Source organism: Macrosteles quadrilineatus, unplaced genomic scaffold (assembly GCF_028750875.1).
Source record: "Macrosteles quadrilineatus isolate MER2022 unplaced genomic scaffold, UCM_ALF_1.0 Scaffold_3__2_contigs__length_128488019, whole genome shotgun sequence".
Taxonomy (NCBI): Eukaryota; Metazoa; Arthropoda; class Insecta; order Hemiptera; family Cicadellidae; genus Macrosteles; species Macrosteles quadrilineatus.
Window position 1 is genome coordinate 22,794,499 of NW_026542596.1, and position 21,871 is coordinate 22,816,369.

The following is a 21,871-nucleotide window of genomic DNA, read 5'->3' on the forward strand; positions in this document are numbered from 1 at the left end:
TATTTGGTGTATTTTTTTACCCAAACTAGCTGAGTATTTTTCTTTATTTTTAGTTTAACACAATTTGCCGAGCAAGTTGAAAAACTAGTCAAAAAAGTAGTAGTTTCAGTAAAAACCTGAAAATGAAAATAAACAAAACAAAATCCCCAATACAGTAATTCTAAATTTTTAACTATTCATTTACATTTCTACATATTCAACTCATAGGTATTCTTCCAGGAATTTTCACATGTGTTCAAATGATTCCAATGCCAAGTAACCTTGTAGCTCTATCTTTATTATTACTAGATAACCTGTTGCTCAAAATCGAGCAAAACTTAAACTTGTTAAAAAAAAATAAACATAAAACATAAATAGCAAGACCTTAATCAAAGAGTCATTCTAAAATAATTTGTATGACTGATTATAGAAATAATATAAAAATATTATGATGTAAAAAACTATAAAATCAATCTACAATATTTAAATTTACATTCACTCTTATACTGCTTTGGTTAAATGTATAGTAGGCGGGTGCACTCTGAGCACGTAGATGTTAACCACACACAGTAAAGTGAGCATTTTGACCTAATGTAGCTCAATTCCTCTCTTGACAAATCATCGCTACTCTTATTCTAGCATTGTTAAATTACTTCTTTGATGTATTCTGTTTTAGGCGTATTCAAATTAGGGGCCACAACCCAAGTCTCCGGTTGGGAACATAAGAGGGTAAGCAATTGAATCTAACGACAGATCTAAAATGGATACGCGTTTAACATTATTAGGGTTTGGAAAAACTATACGATTTATTTGGCCAGGTGGTGCTTTGTTTTCAGCTTTAAAAATTGCTGCGAAGTCTACACAGGCAGCACCATTGTAGCGAGGGAAGACACTTCTTCTGTCTCTTACATCTCACTTGACTCCTCGGAGCTCTCGTCCCTACATAATGTCTGCCAGTCTTCAAAGATTTGCAAATGGTTTGGCATTGTGACCCTGTTTCCCGCATATTTTTTCATTGCATTTTTTTATTGTGCTTAGTTCTCCTTTGGGTTCTAGTGACATTGTCGTACTTACTTAAATATCTGTGCGTATTCAGGATCATCACCTTCTTGAGGAATTAGAGGACCCACTCGGTGGTAAAACGTGTCACGGATCTTAACTTTATCCAAATAATTTCTGGATATAAGTCTCAAAGTCCTATTTTCAGATTGGGAGTTTCCAATAAGAACCCGAAGTTTATTGTGGTGAATTGCACAAATGAGGTAAACAAACCTTTCATTTATGGCAACAAAGAGTACAAACTTAACCGTCTCGGCCAGCCTTTTCTTGCTTAAAAATATGTAAGCCACTACAATGTAAACATTTAACGTTCATTTGTCCGAGATTGGACTATCACAACGGTGGTACTACCACTATGTACCCATCAAATGTTCAATTGAGAGGTTGATGCAAGCGGTCATGTTCGCGTTCCCTCCAGCCACTCACAGTTCTTCGTCGTACTGGCGGCATTTGATTTTAAATTGAAATGGAATAAGAAATTTAACCAAACAACAGAAAACACTATAAAGGAATTGAAATGTATATACACATTGTAAATTACATGATAATACGGTAATGTAACGGGTAACTGCCCTGTGAATAATCACGTTTAAACACTCACTTCATCACATAGAACTGTAACTACATGATAATCAGTAAAATAACGATGTAAGGTAAATCAATGTAACCATAGTAAAAAAAGAATTAACCCTTTGAGTGCCAACGTCCGGGGAACCGGACGTTTTTAAAACGAGCCAAAAGTGCCGACGTCCGGCCGACCGGACGTTTTTAGAACGAGCCAAAAGTGCCAACGTCCGGCTGACCGGACGTTTCGTAATGATCGAACAGTTGTCATAACAACCGAATGGATACTCGGATTCTTTTAACCCATATATTAACATTGAGTCGAAAGTTACTAGATGCGATACATCGATTTTCGTTGGTCGAAATATCGAAAATTCGATTTTTACGAAATTTTAACCTAAAAATCGCCAGATCGCGCTCGGCATTTTTAGCGCGACCTTCGGGAAAAATCATCGGCATTTTTTTAGCGTTACTTTTATTTCTCGCCTGGCACTCTAAGGGTTAAATATTTATTAAATATTTACTCTTCGTTATGAACCAGACTTAGTTAACAGATTGAAACAAAATATAAATTCCAGCTTTGCTCTGGAAGTTTTAAGTCCTGCAGTCTGTGGTTAACCTTAAAAACTATTTCAAACTGTACGTTTATATGTTATTTGTAAACAAAGGGAAATGAGTTTGATCAAATGCCAACAGATAGCGCCGCCTTCCAAACTTCAGCCCTTAAGTGTACTTAAGTGGTGCCCTTTCTAAAAATTCTGAGACGTATTTGCACATCTACGCGATAATACCTTTAATTTGACACCTCAAACGTTAAATTCCGTCAAACCGTTATCGAGTTATGACTGTGAAAAGAAAACTGCTTGCGTATTAAATATATAGATTTGAATCAATTAAACTGTCTGGGGACTTCTTTCCACCTGTATATAAATAAATGTTGATTAAAAAAACATATTAAGTTAAAACGTACAATTATAATTCAAATAACTTGTTTTAATTTCTATATGCATCGAACAATATTATGTGTTATGTTAATAAAATAATTTATTCTACATCAGCATACTCAAACATTTCCATCATGAATCAGAATTCCAAACCAGTAACTATTGTTAGTCAATGGTAAATAACCAAATTTTGATAGCCTGTTCATAGCTTTGGATAAACATTGACTGACAGCTAGTTTGAGGTAAAACAGCTAATTTAAATTACTTTTTTTTGTTCTAATTTAAATTAAATCAAGAAAAAAATTATTGAATACAATTTTGGAAGGGCCTACATACAATGGCACCATCACCATAAGTCACTATCATAATTAATTCTGGTTCATAAGATTAAGATTGTATTAAGTATACAACACAATATCAAAATATATTTAAAAAGCATATTTAAACCTAAACAACGAAATAGTTATTTGTGTAACTAGTGGACAAAGTGTCACTTTGCTGCACACAAGAGAAATGTTTACGCACAAGCCGTAGGCGAGTGTGGAAAGTTTCTCGAGTGCAGCAAAGGCAGTTTGCACTCGCGTTACACATATATTATATTTTTCCTACAGTTACTATAAAGCATAAAAATAGTCTTTCAAACATTGAACGAAATGGGAAACGCTGCACCAGCTGATAGTCTTTAAATGTTGCCAACCATGGTGGAAGGAAAATACATAGGTGTGCTATTCCCGTCATATGCTGACGTTACTCAGATTGCAAACACCATTTTACCATTTAGAAATAGTTATTTGTGTAACTAGTGGTGAAAGTGGCACTTTGCTGCACACGAGAGCAACGGCGGCGAGTGCGGAATGATCTCGAGTGCAGCAAAGGCCTTTTTCACTCGTGTTACACATTATATTTTTCCTACAGTCACTATAAAGCATATAAATAATTAGTCTTTCAAACACTATACAACACGTTTTTAGGTTCAGCTGGCAACACAAATGGTGCCCTAGAGAAAGTAGTACCCGCGGTCCGTATCACTCCGCTATTTTTCCTCGGCAAGAAATGTGCTCCGCGTTTTGAGAATATAGTTTTGTATGTTTTTGTAATTTGAAGTGGTTTCCGCGCCTAAAAAAATGCTTTAAAGGTATTTTCTTGTTTATTAAGATCGTAGGAATGTTTTAAAAACGTTTAAAAGAAAAGTCCAGAAAGTTCAGTAATAGGTACCGAAACTATAAACACGAAATGACAGGTTAAATCGTATTTATAATAGTCAATCAGCTGCTCATAGTATTATTATCTTTAAGTTTTGCCAACCTATTTCCAAGCGTACACGGATTACGTGCATAACAGAACCACGCTGTTTTGTGTTGTTTCGTTGGAATCCTGATGTGCGGCAAAGTATAAACCGTACGACAAAGTATAAACCGTACGGCAAAGTATAAATATGCAGCAATTAGCAGCTTTCTGTACTATAAACAGTACAAGGAAGCCAACTTTGTCGGGTGACTGTAGGAATAATTATAAAAACAATAATTATCAAATCAAAGCAAACACATACTTATAGCAATACAATCAGCTGATGCTTTGTTTGCAATCTCCTGGCTGACGTCGGCATATGACGGTAATAGCACACCTATGTATTTTCCTTCCACCATGGTTGCCAACCTATTTCCAATCGTACACGGATTATGTGCACACACAAGTCTGCCCCAAAGTAAGTAACTGCAGCAATTAGCAACTTTCTGTACTATAATCAGTGCAAGGAAGCCTTTTTTTGTTGGGTGACTGTAGGACAAATTATAAGACTATTGGCAATTGTGCTGGAATTAAATTTAAAAATCATATGATTATTCATTACATTTTGAGCCTACGCACTGCTTCCAGACAAGTAGGCTAATTTCCCAATGTTTTATTTTGAATATTGCTTTCTGTGAATTATTTCTAGTTTATAAGTACATTTTCACTTTTGTGTGATAGGTAGTAAAAGTAAGTTTCTTTGTATTTTTTGTTCACTGGAAGTGGATGTTTATGATTTCTATTGTATTACTTTTTGTTGGAAATAAACTTTATTTTGATTTGAGTTTCATCAAAAAGACAAAGGTACAAAAATGCAATGAGATGATTTGAGACCAAGTACATTGTAACAAAAAACATACAATCAACAATGGCTTGTGGAAAAATATCTTCTTAATTATTTAGGAAAATTAAGAAGAACACTGAATAGTAATACAAAACAAAATTTATTCGACTAGAGATTAGTTCTATACAAAATAAGAGTACAAAAATTATTAAACTTGAAAAGTCTAGTAGAAACGGAGCATAGTTAGATTAAACAATTATATCATTAACTTCATACATATAATTTGAATTGATACAATTATCTATCTATGTCTTCATAATTGAAAATTTGAACTTCTCCCCTCTACCAAATCAAACTGAAACAAACATTTTTACAAGTTATATTAGGTATAAATTTAATATTTTTTTTAAGTCTACATTGTTTTTAGATTGTACATCGCATCATTTTATGTCCAAATTGTAACAGGGCATGAAGAAACGCAGAAACACAGAATCCATAAGTAAAAGGGTTGTCCATAAATTAAGGTCTCCATCTTGCTCCTGTTGCGATTAAGCAAGCTGATTCAATGCTTGAATTAGCATTGACGATATGCTGGATATTGGTGGATATAGTTTAAGATATTAGTGTCATATTCATCTGCTACCAACCGGTTATTACCTCTATGTAACAATTTTAGCCTACCTTACCTACAGTAGGATTCCAACTATCTAAATCGCTTACAAAAAGAAATTTTAAAAACCTATACCGGTATCCATAGAATAATAATATGGACAAAATTAAATAGGTAACCAGAAACTTTATGGAAGAAGGCAGAAGGCGCAGTGGTGTAGCGACCGTGGAGCATTCGCTCCAGGACGGAACATTTTGGGCAAAATAAAACTTTTGTTGTTGCTATTTAAATTGATAAAAATTAAAGTTCCACTTTCTCTGATATTATTATTATAAACTGTAAATATCTGTCTTCAATTATATTTTTAGATAGAAAGTAAATCTCTGCTGCGGCACTGGTTGCATGCTAGTGGAGGCGTGTTGGCGGCGTGAGCGAAAACTATAATAATTGTGACACATCGTCTGCTGGGGTTTTACTTGTTCTATGAACTACACAATTCAAACATTTTTGCAGTTATTGAAAAATATAAACAGATTTGAACGTTACTTTTTGCTACACTACAAAAACTAATATTATTTTCTTAATTAAAACAGACATTTTATATTTATTTATTACAGTTAGGAACATAACAAAACTCATAGAATTTTTTAGGTTATGCCTGTGACAGGTAGCCGAATGAAACAAAGAGAATTCGCTACGAACTGTAATTTATTAAAATTATAACAAGAACAAATTGTAGCCACCGACTTGCTGTATAATTAATTTACGTTTATTCTACAAACACAAATAACTTATGATCACAAATACTAACTGGCAAGAAAGAGAGAATACTTCGAAATGAGTTGTTAGATCTACAATGTTAAGATACAGATTTTCATGATAAGATGCATTTTAGAAAATGGGGGGATGGCGACAATTTAGATGACCGACCGAGTCGAATTTAGAATTTAGACTAACTCAACTGAGTGCTCCCCAACCGTAGCGCAAAGTTGGCCGTGGAGGGGAACCAGCCAATCACGTTGCGGCTATGCCGCATGATGTCAGTGCAAACACTGGAGTGGATAGTGCTGCTGCCTAACAATCAATCTGCTGCGTTAGGCAAACTGCAGAGTTGCGCAGTCCAATATTACAGACCCTTCTTTTACATTTGAAATAAAGCAAAACTTTTGTGACGGTATTGACAGGGTTTCTTGAGGGTGTAGCAAAAACCTCCCCAGCTGATATGTAATGGGTCTGAGAATTTTTGGGGCTGTCACATGCCTTCAATTTTAAGTTAAGATTTGAAACTCTGGTTGTATAGTTTTGGTTGTTGAATATTGAAACAATTGACAAAACAATAACAAATCTATGTTTGCTTACATTGGCAAAATCCAAAAAACAAAGTAAATATTACTTTTTAATGATCGATTTTCGCAGGTGAAAAACAGGTCATTTCACAGTAGTTTAGTGAAAAAGCTTTTTTTATTTTGTACTTACTTTGCTAATCCAAAAGGTTGTGATCCAGGGTCAGCTCCTTTTTTAATGCCTATAACAAGATGAATAAAAGAATGACCATTTATATATAGACTAAACGAGACACGCAAAAGTAGGAAGTAACCAATAGTGTTTAACCCTCCGTCGGTCGCACCTAATCTATTAGATACCGCAACATGAAAAATTCCTGTCATTTTCGTGTTCTCCCCCAAAACCGGTCTTGGCCAGTGTGCCGTTTCATCCCCTCCACCCACACACCTAGTATCGCTGTTAGCGTCGTCTCATCCTTGTTTTGCTCCATTATATCTGATGGATAAGGTGCGACCGGTCCCGGTTTTATGTGACATATCTCTGTTATATCATAAACAAATTAGGTACCGTCAAGCGGGGTAATTCTGACCCCCCAGGGGTAACATTGACCCCGGGGTCAATTATTTTTATTATATTATTTTTTAAATAGTAGGTTATAAATAAATTGAAAATAAAAAATATGATTAATTACAGTAGGTTGGCAGCAATTTGAAAACAAATAATATTTAGCAGAAATTAGTTTTATAACAATAAAAAAAAATATTATACAATCATCTACAAAACAGCTGTATAATTTCATAACGAAAAACTTTTTCAGCCCAGCAAAAACTGTTGGTTCTGGCACTGTCAGGATTTTATATGGTAAAATATATATGTTTTTAGGAATATTTGAGCACTTATTACAAGCAAATAAAGAAAATTTAATAAATAAATAATTATTTTTTAAGGCCTTGTAACATTGACCCCTTATGTTTTTTGCCTTTGGGTAACTTTGACCACTCGTAATAATTCCAAGTTACTAATTACACATCATTTTTATTGATTCTGGTATATTTAATTTAATTGATATATATGTATATAATGTGATATACCTACTAAACATGTTGATTTATAATTGTTTTATTTTGATCTATGAAGTTGAGGTAAAAGCAATCGGTGGAAAGCGAGGAAAACAACACTTTAACCAGGTCTTTGCCTGTTAAGTTAAAAAAATGAACAGTTTGTTGAAGTAATGTGACTTAATTCTGTTGACACAATCTATGGGGACAAATTTACATCCAAAAGAAAATTATGTGTTTTCTATTCTGCCCCATCTGTAGACGTGATTGGTAAATTTCCGGGAACTCTGGAATCTGATGGGCGCAACATTTTCTATAATTTTTTTGGAAGGGTTTGAGTAAAGGAACTTCAATGAGTTTAGTATCTAATAACTTGTAGTTTTGATGTTTTACCTTGGGGTTACATCCTAATCATGTGATCTGTGAAAAAAATGCTAATTCGATTTATTCCATCATTATAGCCTAGGTGTGTTCATAAAAAATGTGTTATGTTCACTCCTTGAAGTTGTTACCACTCTATTGTTCTTAAGTAACATTGGCCCCTTTTACAGGGGTCAAAGTTTTATTGTAGACTAGTAACATTGACCCCAGTGCTTTATTATGTATAATTTTGGTGGGGGGTCAATGTCACCCCAAGACACGGGGTAAAATTGACCCCTTTTATTATTTTTTTATGACTAACCTACGACCATAAAAAACAAAATAATTACTGGAAGATATTCAAACAGTACCTGTATATCATTTAAAAAATATATTGTGAATATTTAACAATATAAACAAAAATTAATCAACAAAAACATCAAAAAAGGGGTCAATCTAACCCCGGTTGACGGTAATTCCATTAAATATAGAAAATAAATAAAACCCAGCATACATGCAGTGGCACTGGGTCGCAATTTTTATTCTAACGGGCATGGTCACACTGTATCTAATGGATACAGAAACATGTATGGTCGGACAACCTTTTTTCCTTATTGAGAAATGCTAAGAAGATGTGAAATCTATAGGTCAAGAGTTGTTTTATAAAGTAAAATAAAAATTAGGGGGAAAATATATGTCTGAAGTACTGAAAAAAGTGGTTTAGGAAAAATGTATCCAAGAGATATAGTGCGACCAATCGCGTTAAAAAATAGGTGCGACCGACAGAGGGTTAAATCAAAGAAAGAATAACATTTAATATGTTGATTTCATAGCATTAATGTTATTGAGCGGAGCGAGCGAAGCGAGCGAAGCTCTTATACGTCGACTTTTATGCATTTCGTAATACGCAAACTCCTCCTAGACGGCTGAATCAATCAATTTCAAATTTTGCATGGTGATAAAGACCATATCGGTGAGTGCCAACATCTATATGGCGTTAAAAAAGTCTCTCAGGAATCCGTAGAAAAATGAAACTGAAAATCACATTTTCTTAACATTAGTCTTATGGGTTGCTAGGTAACCATGTTGGCTGAATTAAATAACAAGTAAAAAGTAAACAAAAGATTTGAAGTTTTAGCATGTGTTCATAATAAGCCAACTACCCACAGTATACTAGGAAATTACAAATACAGTACAAAAGGAAAAACATCACTTGTTAATATTGAGCAAAGATTATACTTAAGATTACTCGATACATTGTAGTCAAGGGTAGCAGTGCAAATTCTAGGATCTGTTTTGTTACGAATACATTAAGGTATCTGCAATCCTAAAATGCTATGGGAAGGGAAGGAAACAGGTCCGTGACGTAGGAAGTAGTGAAGGAAGTAGTAAAGGCAATCATAAAATGCTATGGGAATAGAGGGAAACAGGTCCGTGACGTAGGAAGTGATATGAAGGAAGTAGTAAATGCGAGCAGTCCGGAGTGTGGGGACTGTTTATGACGATAAGATTAGGGTATCTGCAATCCTAAAATGCTATGGGAAGGGAGGAAAACAGGTCCGCGACGTAGGAAGTGGTGAAGGAAGTAGTCAAGGCGAGTAGTCCGGAGTGCGGGAACTGTTTATGACGATTAGATTAAGGTATCTGCAATCTTTAAGTGCAATGGGAAGGGAGGGAAACAGGTCCGCGACGTAGGAAGTGGTGAAGGAAGTAGTCAAGGCGAGCTGTCCGGAATGTTGGAACTATTATGACGATTAGATAAGGGTATGGGCAATCCTAAAATGCTATAGGAAGGGAGGGAAACAGGTCCGTGACGTAAGAAGTGGTGAAGGAAGTAGTCAAGGCGAGCTGTCTGGAGCGTGGGAACTGTTTATGATGATTAGATTAAGGTATTTGCAATCCTAAAATGCTATGGAAAGGGAGGAAAATAGGTCCGCGACGTAGGATGTGGTGAAGGAAGTAGTCTAGGCGAGTTGTCCGGAGTGTTGGAAATGTTTATGACAATTAGATTAAGGTATCAGCAAACCTAAAATGCTACGGGAAGGGAGGAAAACAGGTCCGCGACGTAGGAAGTGATGAAGGAAGTAGTCAAGGTGAGCTGTCCGGAGTGTGGGAACTGTTTATGACGATTAGATTAAGGTATTTGCAATTCTAAAATGCTATGGAAAGGGAGGAAAATAGGTCCGCGACGTAGGAAGTGGTGAAGGAAGTAGTCTAGGCGAGTTGTCCGGAGTGTTGGAAATGTTTATGACAATTAGATTATGGTATCAGCAAACCTAAAATGCTACGGGAAGGGAGGAAAACAGGTCCGCAACGTAGGAAGTGATGAAGGAAGTAGTCAAGGTGAGCTGTCCGGAGTGTGGGAACTGTTTATGACGATTAGATAAAGGTATTTGCAATCCTAAAATGCTATGGGAAGGGAGGGAAACAGGTCCGCGACGTAGGAAGTGGTGAAGGAAGTAGTCAAGGCGAGTAGTCCGGAGTGTGGGAACTGTTTATGACGATTAGATTAAGGTATCTGCAATCTTTAAATGCAATGGAATGGAGGGAAACAGGTCCATGACGTAGGAAATTGTGTAGGATGTAGATGTGTGGATTTATGTATCTCCAATACTACGGTGCTTTCAGAGTGCACTAATGATTTTCCCCGAGCAAAGCTCGGTCCCCAGGTACTATAATCAAATGACGACACTAGCTTGAGGTTCGTGACGTATGAAGAGGTTAAGGAAGTAGTAAAGGTGAACAGTCTGGAGTGTGGAAACTGTTTATGACGATTAGATTAGGGTATCTGCAATCCTAAAATGCTATGGGAAGGGAGGAAAACAGGTCCGCGACGTAGGAAGTGGTGAAGGAAGTAGTCAAGGCGAGTAGTCCGGAGTGCGGGAACTGTTTATGACGCTTAGATTAAGGTATCTGCAATCTTTAAGTGCAATGGGAAGGGAGGAAAACAGGTCCGCGACGTAGGAAGTGATGAAGGAAGTAGTCAAGGTGAGCTGTCCGGAGTGTGGGAACTGTTTATGACGATTAGATTAAGGTATTTGCAATTCTAAAATGCTATGGAAAGGGAGGAAAATAGGTCCGCGACGTAGGAAGTGGTGAAGGAAGTAGTCTAGGCGAGTTGTCCGGAGTGTTGGAAATGTTTATGACAATTAGATTATGGTATCAGCAAACCTAAAATGCTACGGGAAGGGAGGAAAACAGGTCCGCAACGTAGGAAGTGATGAAGGAAGTAGTCAAGGTGAGCTGTCCGGAGTGTGGGAACTGTTTATGACGATTAGATAAAGGTATTTGCAATCCTAAAATGCTATGGGAAGGGAGGGAAACAGGTCCGCGACGTAGGAAGTGGTGAAGGAAGTAGTCAAGGCGAGTAGTCCGGAGTGTGGGAACTGTTTATGACGATTAGATTAAGGTATCTGCAATCTTTAAATGCAATGGAATGGAGGGAAACAGGTCCATGACGTAGGAAATTGTGTAGGGTGTAGATGTGTGGATTTATGTATCTCCAATACTACGGTGCTTTCAGAGTGAACTAATGATTTTCCCCGAGCAAAGCTCGGTCCCCAGGTACTATAATCAAATGACGACACTAGCTTGAGGTTCGTGACGTATGAAGAGGTTAAGGAAGTAGTAAAGGTGAACAGTCTGGAGTGTGGAAACTGTTTATGACGATTAGATTAGGGTATCTGCAATCCTAAAATGCTATGGGAAGGGAGGAAAACAGGTCCGCGACGTAGGAAGTGGTGAAGGAAGTAGTCAAGGCGAGTAGTCCGGAGTGCGGGAACTGTTTATGACGATTAGATTAAGGTATCTGCAATCTTTAAGTGCAATGGGAAGGGAGGGAAACAGGTCCGCGACGTAGGATGTGGTGAAGGAAGTAGTCAAGGGGAGCTGTCCGGAGTGTTGGAACTATTATGACGATTAGATAAGGGTATGGGCAATCAAAAATGCTATGGGAAAGGGAGGGAAACAGGTCCGTGACGTAGGAAGTGGTGAAGGAAGTAGTCAAAGCGAGCTGTCCGGAGTGTGGGAACTGTTTATGACGATAAGATAAGGGTATCTGCAATCCTAAAATGCTATGGGAAGGGAGGAAAACAGGTCCGCGATGTGGGAAGTGGCGAAGGAAGTAGTAAAGGCGAGCTGTTCGGAGTGTGGGATCTGTTTATGACGATTAGATTCAGGTATCTGCAATCTTAAAATGCTATGGGAAGAGAGGGAAACAGATCCGCGACGTAGGAACAGGTGAAAGAAGTAGTAAGGTGAGCAGTGTAGAGTGTGGGAACTGGAAACCGTTTGTAGCAGTTTTAATGTATCTGCAATGCTGAAATGCTATGAGAAGGGATGGAAGCATGCCCAAGACATAGGAAATTGTGAAAGAAGTAGTAAAGTCTAGCAGTACGGACAGTGGGGATGTTTGTTGCAATTAGATTAACGTATCTAAAATACTAAAATGCTATGGAAAGCGATGAATACAGGTCCACGACGTAAGTGGTGAAGGAAGTAGTAAAGGCTGGCAGTGCAGAGTGGGGGAACCGTTTGAGCAGATGGATAAGTGAATTTGTAATACTTAAATGCTATGAGAAAGGAAAGAAACAGGCCAATGACGTAGTAAATGGTGAAGGAAGTAGTAAGGCTAACAGCGCAGAGTGTGGGAACTGTCTTTGGCAATTACATTAATGTATCTGCAATCCTAAAATGCTATGGGAAGAGAGGGAAACAGGTCCACGACGTAGGGTGTGGTGAAGGAAGTAGTAAATGTGAGCAGTGTTGAGTTTGGGAATGGATTAATGTATCTGCAATGCTAAAATGCTACGGGAAGAGGCTGTAGACTGTAATATATTAAAAATGATTACGAAGCACAAATCGATACATATTTTCGATACATGCAATCGTTTACAATCGAAATTTACAACTGAGTTGACAACAGCTGATTTTTATTCCATGAGGCTAAAAACGATTTTTACTCCCTAAATATTAAAAATGCTACTTTAGACCTGCAGCGCATGCATGAAAAAATACTGTTTTTACTGCAGTAAGACAAAAACAATATAATATGAACCCTTGATGACTCCGCTCAATTTTGTGGATGCCTCTGCGAACGCCACCTAGTTAACTTGAAATAGGCATAAATGATCAAGTGTAAATATGGAGGAGTCTAGACAATTAACCTAAGTGAGATTGGATTCACCAGAGACTTTGAGATTTGTTAAGACATAACTTATCGTTGTTGAATACAAATATCTCTGTACATACCATGAAATATGCTATAACTACCACTTTGATAAAACCTTGGGACTAAAGAGCAATTCATGCGGGCTAATTTGGTCATGATTAATTGTTTAGTAACCTTTCATTTGGGTTGTTCAAAAAAGAAACAAAAGTTGGGTTGTTAACAGAACAATCTTATAAATGTTGTTAATATGCTCATACAATACCCAGAGTAGATTATTTTTGAAATTAAAGCTAAATGATGTAATGGACAGATGTAAGTTGTACATTTGAATACCATTGTAAAGTTTATATAGGCCTGGGTTCATAGGCCCTTATATGTTAATAAATAAAAAAAATATATCTGAACATTTAGCATAAAATATTACATAACCCCAAAAGTGTCTTTTTTTTATCAATTAATCATTAGGATGGCTTAAAAATTGCACACTTATTTACTGTTTTTAAAATTCACACTAAACACCCTAATTTCTTAAATCAGCTGTGGTTAAATTAAACATACTTGTTTACAAACTAATCAGCTGATTTTATTTTGTCTGAAGATGTTATTGTTTTTTCTTCAAGAAGAACTGTTAATATTGGAATTAATACTAATTTTAAATAAGAACTTCGCCAATATTTCTGAATTTTTAATTTTTATGAAGGCCTTTTGCCAGCTATGGGCTTCATCAGACACATACAAAACTGAAGGTTATGTTTATGTTTACAAATACAATTATAAATTTTAAAGAATATTTTAAGCTACAAGAAGATGAATATTTAGTCTCCTTTGACCAGTTAATAGATAAAATTAAAGATTTTAAGCTACAAGAAGATGAATGTTTAGTCTCCTTTGATGTTGTATCCCTGTATCCAAGTGTACCGATACCAATAACGAGGTACTTATTAAGAAAATGGCTCATTTCATTAAAATTACCAACAGAAATAATTAATGAATATGTAATTTTGACAAATCTATGTATGTCCCAAAACACATTTGAATATAATAATAATTTTTATACCCAAACTGAAGGAACGGAGATGGGAAATCTACTATCATGTTTTATAGCAAATATATTTATGAGCCATTTTGAAACAAAAGCAAAAGAAGAAATGACATATTTTCTAAGAACATGGTTAAGGTACGTAGACGACATATTTGCAGTTTTTGATCGGAAAGAAAACCTTAATGACTTTGTCAACAAATTAAACTCCATTTATATCCATCAATAAAATTCACATACGAGGTTGAAAATGATAAGAAGATCTCATTTCTGGATGTACTAATCCTACGGAATGATGAAAAGTTCGAGTTTGATATTTACAGAAAACCAACCCACACCAATAGGTTTATCACTCAAGATTCTCATCACCCTCCAGAACAAAAAAGATCCGCGTTTAATTCAATGATATATCGCCTCTTAAATACCCCACTGTCCCAAGAAAACTATAATAAAGAGCTTAACTACATAAAAGACGTGGCTAAGTATAATGGATACGAAACCAAAATTGTAGACAATATGTTGACAAAAGCTTTAAAAAGAAATGAGAAAAAGAAAAGAACTAAACTGGAACCAATCAAAGTAAAGAAGAAATGGGTAAGCGCTACCTATACTAAGCAATATAAAGACGTCAAGAAAACGTTTCAGAAAAATGCTGAATTAATGGTTTCATTTAAAGCGAAAAACAAAATTAAAAACATTCTTGGAAATCCAAAAAGTAAATTAGAGAATACAACAAAATCTGGCATTTATCAAATTCAGTGTGACAGTTGTGAGATGAAGTATGTTGGACAAACAAAAAGAAATATTAAAACTAGATTCAAAGAACACACTTCTCACATAACACACAACAGACCTGAAAAATCAGCAATAGCAAAACATTGCTTAGAAACGGACCACACAATATCAATCAATAATACTAAATTATTAAAAAATATAATAAAATCCAATGAACTAAATGCATGGGAATCGTTATTTATAAATAAAATGGACAATTTGGTAAATAATGATAACGGTCCATTTCAAAATGTTACATTACTAAATTCTAAATTTACAAAGTTATAAGTTAATTCTACTTGATATTTCATTTTTATACATATATGATTTATTTTTGTAACTTTAGCTAAATGTACTTAACAGAATAGTTTTTATTTTTAACTACCCATATGTTACATTCTTTAAAATTTATAATTGTATTTGTAAACATAAACATAACCTTCAGTTTTGTGATGTGTCTGATGATGCCAGCATAGCTGGCGAAAGGCCTCATAAAAATTAAAAATTCAGAAATATTAGAGAAGTTCTTATTTCAAATTAGTATGTTATTGTTTATTCAATGTAGTCAGTTCCTCTAACTTTTTACACTTACTTTTAAAGTGTACTCCCACTGTATAAGGTTAGAGGTACTGACTACATTGAATAAACAATAACATCTTCAGACAAAATAAAATTAGATGATAAGTTTGTAAACAAGTGCGTTGACTTTCACCACAGCTGATTTAAAAAGTTTACTAGCGTCTAAACTGCCAGTGCAAGTCCGAGGAGCGGACTGAGCGGAGGATCGTGGATCAGATCAGTAGTAACCCCCCATCACCGCAGCATGTCGTACGCTTCCGAATCATACCGGCGCATCAGCATAGCTTATCTAACTGTTCGCGGAAAATTGTTATCTGTATCGCTGTCACTGTCAAAACGTAATTTGTAGATTAAATTTGAATTAAATATAATTAAACTATCATAACCTAACCAAACTTGCTGATAATGATAAACTCGAATGAAGGTTTACTAATCGAAAAAAAGCTCTGTTCTAAAAATAAAATTATAAATGTCTCAAATTCAATTTTACAATCTTTTAATTATAAAATTAAACTGTCATAACCTAACCAAACCAACCAAACTTGCTGATATGAAAAAAATTGTTGACAAAAAGTTAGTGCTCCCGGTGGGATTCGAACCCGGCACCTTCAGTTTATCAGCCCGACACGCTATCCACTATACCACAAAGGCTCATGACTCAGATCCGTATCGTTGCAGTAATGGTTGACGTCACGCCATCGGCACTGAGCGGTGGTGGGGGGTTTTTCGATCTGATCCACGATCCTACCGATCCTAGGAGTTGCACTGGCAGTCTAGATGCTTATAAAAAGTTTGGGTGTTTAGTGTAAATTTTAAAAACAGTAAAAAGCTGTGCAATTTAAGCCATCCTAATGATTGATAATTGATAAAAATAAATACACTTTTGGGGTTATGTAATATTATATTGTTGTTTGAAATAATCTAAAATCATTTTAAAATAACTTGCAAAGCGGACGGAGACTGTTGCGTTGTTGTGGCAGACTGTTAGGCCGCGTACCTCGGCATGCACTACATCTAACCTCCAGCAGTCACGTATTACTAAAGCTGCCATTACTCAGTTAATATTCATCCAATCTTAAAGAGTAAGGTGTCAATCGATTTGTAATTAAATTATCTTAAAAAAATTATTCTTGTAAATTTTTGTAAACTCAGCGGTTTTTGAGTAATTTAAGAAACAAAATTTTAAATGGCCGCCATTTTGTTTTATGAATTTTAAAATGTTCATAATTTTTTTGTAGCTTTGTCTAGTTGTCATAAATGTTTTTGCAAAGTTTCAATTTTGTATCTCTTACCATTTTTTAGAAAACAATAAGAGAAAAAAGAAAATGGCGGCTATGTGAGGATCCGACACAAATTCTGAAACACCCTGTATATATATATATATCATATGCTAGGCCTATATGTGTGTTTGAATTACAAATATAAGCCTTAAATCTTTTCCAATTCTTTGACAAACGTGAATGATGTTAGGCTTTGTTTGTATAGCCTATAAAAATATGCAGAGCCCTCCCACCACCTATGAACACCAGCCGCTACTGGCCTTTACAAAAAAGGGGGATCCAAAGCTTTGCAATAGCTATATGCCTTTATCAGTTGTATTTTTTCAAAAATATTTGAAAGAACCACCGTAATGAGGCTATGGATTTTTTTCAGGATAAATAATAGCATAGGTATCCAGAACCAGCATGGATTTACAAAGGGTCTACCACCTAAGTGATTTTTAAATTGATAAACGAGGTGGTTTGTGAATTAGATGCTGCAAACTGTTCTGCTTGTGTATTTTTCGACTTGAGCAAGGTGGACATGGTGGACAATAACTTATTGCTCAAAAGAATTCGAGCAATGTGGGCGTGAGAGAATTGACTTTGGATTGGGATAGGTAATTTCAGTTCGCAATTCTGCAGTTCTGTATGTAGGGGCTACGATATATTATCGGATGAATAGCGATAATTTTTGTAGATCATTTAATTTTATTAAATTCATTAAAATAGTTTTTAAACTGTTACCTTGATGTTGTTATACAATGTATTTTGTTTTAGCAATAAACGATTTGATTTGATTTACATATTGATATATATAGCCTATATAGATTTTTATCTGGTCCGATAATATCGTAATGATTTTATTAGTACCATAGGATATAAATAAAAACAATAATAACATTTACTCTTTATTCATTTTCAGGGTGGCTAGTGAAACCAAATTGAAAAATTCCCTGACTTTTCCCTGACAATTCCATGAACTTTCTAAACTTTCCCTGATCGACAAATTCAAAATTACAATTTTAATACTAACTAATTCTTCAAAAGGTCTAATCTTATCTGACAAATAGCTTAAATGTTTGTTTACATGAAAAAATACACAAAATCTATAGATACAGGCTAGCTTATATTCAAACATTGCAACTTGCCTTAATAAAATTAAACTGAGTTTGATAAGATAATACGCAGTTTATAACAAAATTTAATTTCTACAAAAACACAAAATTTATTTCTACAGACATATTTCTTAGTTTTCACCCACACAGCATACGTACTCTCACCAGATCAACCTTTCCTAACAATTATTATAATTATTTTAAACATTTTAAAAATTTTCCCTGACTTATGACAACATTCCCTGACTTTTCCAGATATTTAATATTCCCTGGCATTTCCAGGTTTTCCAGGTCACTAGCCACCCTGATTTTATCCCTTGATTTCACTTAAAATATTTAAAACGTTACCTACCGCAATAGTACTAAATTTAAATTTTTCATTCATATGGACTAGCGACACACATATGTGACGGCTGGTCACATTAAAATAGACAGTCGCATATTTGCGTTGGGGCACCAATGTTATTAAAAAGCTTGTAGGCCTATCTTCGTAACGGTCTATTTAAAGGACCGGAATTCTCTGCAGTGGTCTACAGAGATGTCTTTCCCATATGTACGTCAGTTGGTCTGTTGATAAGATGATGAGTGACGTCATACGATAGTTGGCAAAACTGTTTTATACTTTGCTGCTTCACTAACCCGTATTCTTTGTTTACTGCAGTTTTAAACAAGTGACAACCGGTTTAGATGTGTAAAATTAAAATGTACACCTCGGTCCGTGGCAATGATCGCAGAGTCGCATATATGTGGCGATCGGTAGCGAACGTGTTAATACTAATAATGAAAGAAACTGTGAATTTTAGTTATTTATGTGCTAACTAGGCCTATATCAACAATATTGGAAATTGCGTTGATTTTCTTAAAGAAAAATGTTTGATTTTAAAACAAGCTAAGTTAAACGCGAAATATGTGAGACTATGTGTGTGTGTGTGTGTGTGTGTGGTGTTTATGTGGAGACAAGAATAAGTTAAAAGGCGAAAACCAGGTTGGCCTAATATTTAGATGTCAAAAATCCTCAAAACCAAACAAGCATCAGAATAACATTAAATTAGTTTATTTCTTAATGTTCTTAGGCTGGCGCAAACGTTTGATTTTTTGATTGGCCTATTAAAAAATCGGCCTAAAATAAATCGCCCTTGATTTATGTCTAGGCGCACACGAGGCGATTTTTTTAGTTGAGAAGAGGATGTTTTCAAGTGTGTAACTATCCTTAACGAATGGACTTTGTAGAATTAACCTGTGTTAATACCCTGAACCCCGTACTACTTTAGGTTCGAAATTGATCGCTTTGTCAAATCTTAGTAGTTACGTCTTAGTAGTTAGCAGTCCGTCGTGCTGGGACCAGGGACCCCATCACCTGGCACCCACACTCTGCCTTGTCGAAACTAATCGTGCTTTTGAACTCGTATAGCCCTTTTCTTAGAATCGATAGACCCTCAGGAGTGGCAGTTATGAGGCGTTGAAGACAGAGAGTGTTCTATGGTCCAAGAGTAACGACCGGAGCCTTCTACTGACAAGGGATAAATTTGCCGATGCTGACCCGGGTTTTAGGATTTTGTTGATAAAACAGTTGACCCCTGGAAAATACCTGGCTACTGAACAATTTTGGACATTCAAATTTAACTGTCGGCAACCACCCTAAAACACTGGTTACAAGGTATTGAGGAGCTCGGCCGTATTTTTCCGCAAAACGGCCACCAACAGATTTAGGCATGCACAGTCTGTCCTTTACACCCTTTTTGTATGACCCTCATACCTTCCTGGTATACGACCATGATACTAACGTGTACGTTTAAGTGTCCTTTACCTTGTGACCATATGGGTATTACGCAGTGGGCCCGATTAGCCCAAAACAGCGCCGTTTAACTTATTGATTTTAAGAAGCACGGGCACTACTTATTGGTGAGTCATTGGCAGCTTTACACAGGTAAGTTAAACCAACACACTTAAACGCAGAAATAAATTTGTAAAAATATTACAGTACCCATGTAACTTGTATTTTTCTAAGAATCTTAGCCTAAGTTAAAAGTCTACCTAAGTCTACTGGTTACGTTGCAATAAAAGCTCAAACTCGAGTATACTTTTTGAGGGTTCAGCAGCTAGGGATATAAAAAAGACCTACTATGACTATAGGTCCCCGTGGTCTAGGCTACTTACCTAGATAAACTACCATAGGAATAAATCCATAGTTGAAAACAAGTTTGCCAAAGTTAAATACTATTTTTACTCTGTTCTTTGTTTCAGGCTTCATGTTGATTTACTGAGATAAATTAGATTATCTTGTCAGCAGAAAAGTTAAATCTTAAGTAAGATATTGAAGGTTATGGTAAACTAATTAGTGAGTAGCTAGCTAGCAAATGATGCGGTCGATGCGGATGCGGTCTGCTTGATTTCGATTGTTGGAATGGACTGAATGGAGGGGATGGGCCCTATTTTTGAAATGGTTGACTGTTGAGTTGAGTGTCGAGTCATTCTATTTCCAATCGTTTCGTATTTTTGAAACGATTGACGGTGGACTTATACAACCAAAACTACTCAACTACTATCGAGCTGTTGAGTGAAGGTTGACTGCACTTTCTTCTTCCTCTCTTTCGGCAAAAAATTACTCTTTTTGAGACGACGCCATATTGTTTTGTTATTGCTTTAATTTACTAATTGCGATTTAGAGGTTATGTATTAGTCAATGTATTAGCACCCAATTATGCGATTGTTTTCTGTAGAATAATCGAATTTTAATTTTATTTACTGTGTCAATACTAGACTATTTAATCAAGGGTTTTATTCTTGTTGGAATGTTTGAAATAGACTAGGCATACTAATTGAACTTATTATAAGATAATTATTGTTATTAGACCTATGATTTAAGGTATTAAAGATTGTGGTAGAGAGAAACAATATCATAGTTTGTTTCAACACCATTCACCTAATAAAGGGATCAAATTAATTTAAGTTACGATATGCTTTCAGTGCAATGGCAAATAGCCGCTTTAACCTAAATAAAAAACAATTAAAAATAACATTAAACAAACCGATGAAGGAAACTAAAATAAGGTGATGTGTTCCGAAATAGAGACGAAGAAAGCAAATAATAATGTATTTAGGATGAGTGTAGGACCTAAAGTAAAGTGCAGCCTATGCCTAAACTTATAATTAGCTACACCCTAAAACAAACATCCATATTAAATTTTATTTTTTATACTTAAGTTTATTACTTTATTTAGTTTACTTTAGTTTATTACTTAAGTTAAGGTACTTTGCAATCACTAAGATTAAGCAAGACATAACCTCAATCTCAATCTCTCAAGAACGGAGTTGACAGTTTACCTCAGTGTCTCGAAATATGGCAGATTGAGATTAGCTGCCAGATTTTAGAGTTTAGAAGAGGTTAAATTTAAGTCCACAAGAACTCTGCATTGTGATTGGTTCAAAATGACGTCATCTGAATTTTTGACGGTCGTATGCTCTACATTTCCACCACGAGTCTCTCAACTAATGATTCCCAACTCGCTTCCCAACTGTTGGGTTTCAAAAATACCAAATCATGTTGTTGGTTGAGTTGAGTGCTGACGATTGACTCAACAGTCAACCATTTCAAAAATAGGGCCCCTGATCTGACTTAGGGGAGGTACAAATGAGGCATTTAGTTCAAAATTCCTCCGTGAATAGCGCTGTAGTAGAGAGCACTTTGGCAATAAAGGTTTACTAATCGCAAAAATAGTTCTGCTCATAAAATAAAATTATAAATGCCTCAAATTAAATTTTAATATTTTTTAATTATAAAATTAAACTATCATAACCTAACCGAACTAACCAAACTTGCTGATAAAGAAATAATATAACAAGAGTTTAGTAGTCGGAAAAATAATTCTGTTTATTAAATAAAACTAGAAATTGCTCAATTAAAATTTTATAGTGACTTAATTATAAAATTAAACTGTAATAACCAAACCAAACCAACCATTCTTGCTGATAATAAAAAAAATCTTGGACAAAAAGTTAATGC

General features: G+C 35.4%; 1 long non-coding RNA gene across 1 annotated transcript; it reads right to left on the reverse strand.

Moving 5' to 3' along the window:
- Positions 1 to 4,758: 4,758 nt before the first annotated feature.
- Positions 4,759 to 20,253, reverse strand: LOC128990558 (uncharacterized). Its single transcript, XR_008490541.1, has 3 exons — positions 20,026 to 20,253; positions 6,704 to 6,752; positions 4,759 to 4,972 (listed from the first exon to the last, which is right to left on the reverse strand). It is a non-coding gene; the product is annotated as an uncharacterized LOC128990558 (long non-coding RNA).
- Positions 20,254 to 21,871: the final 1,618 nt, after the last annotated feature.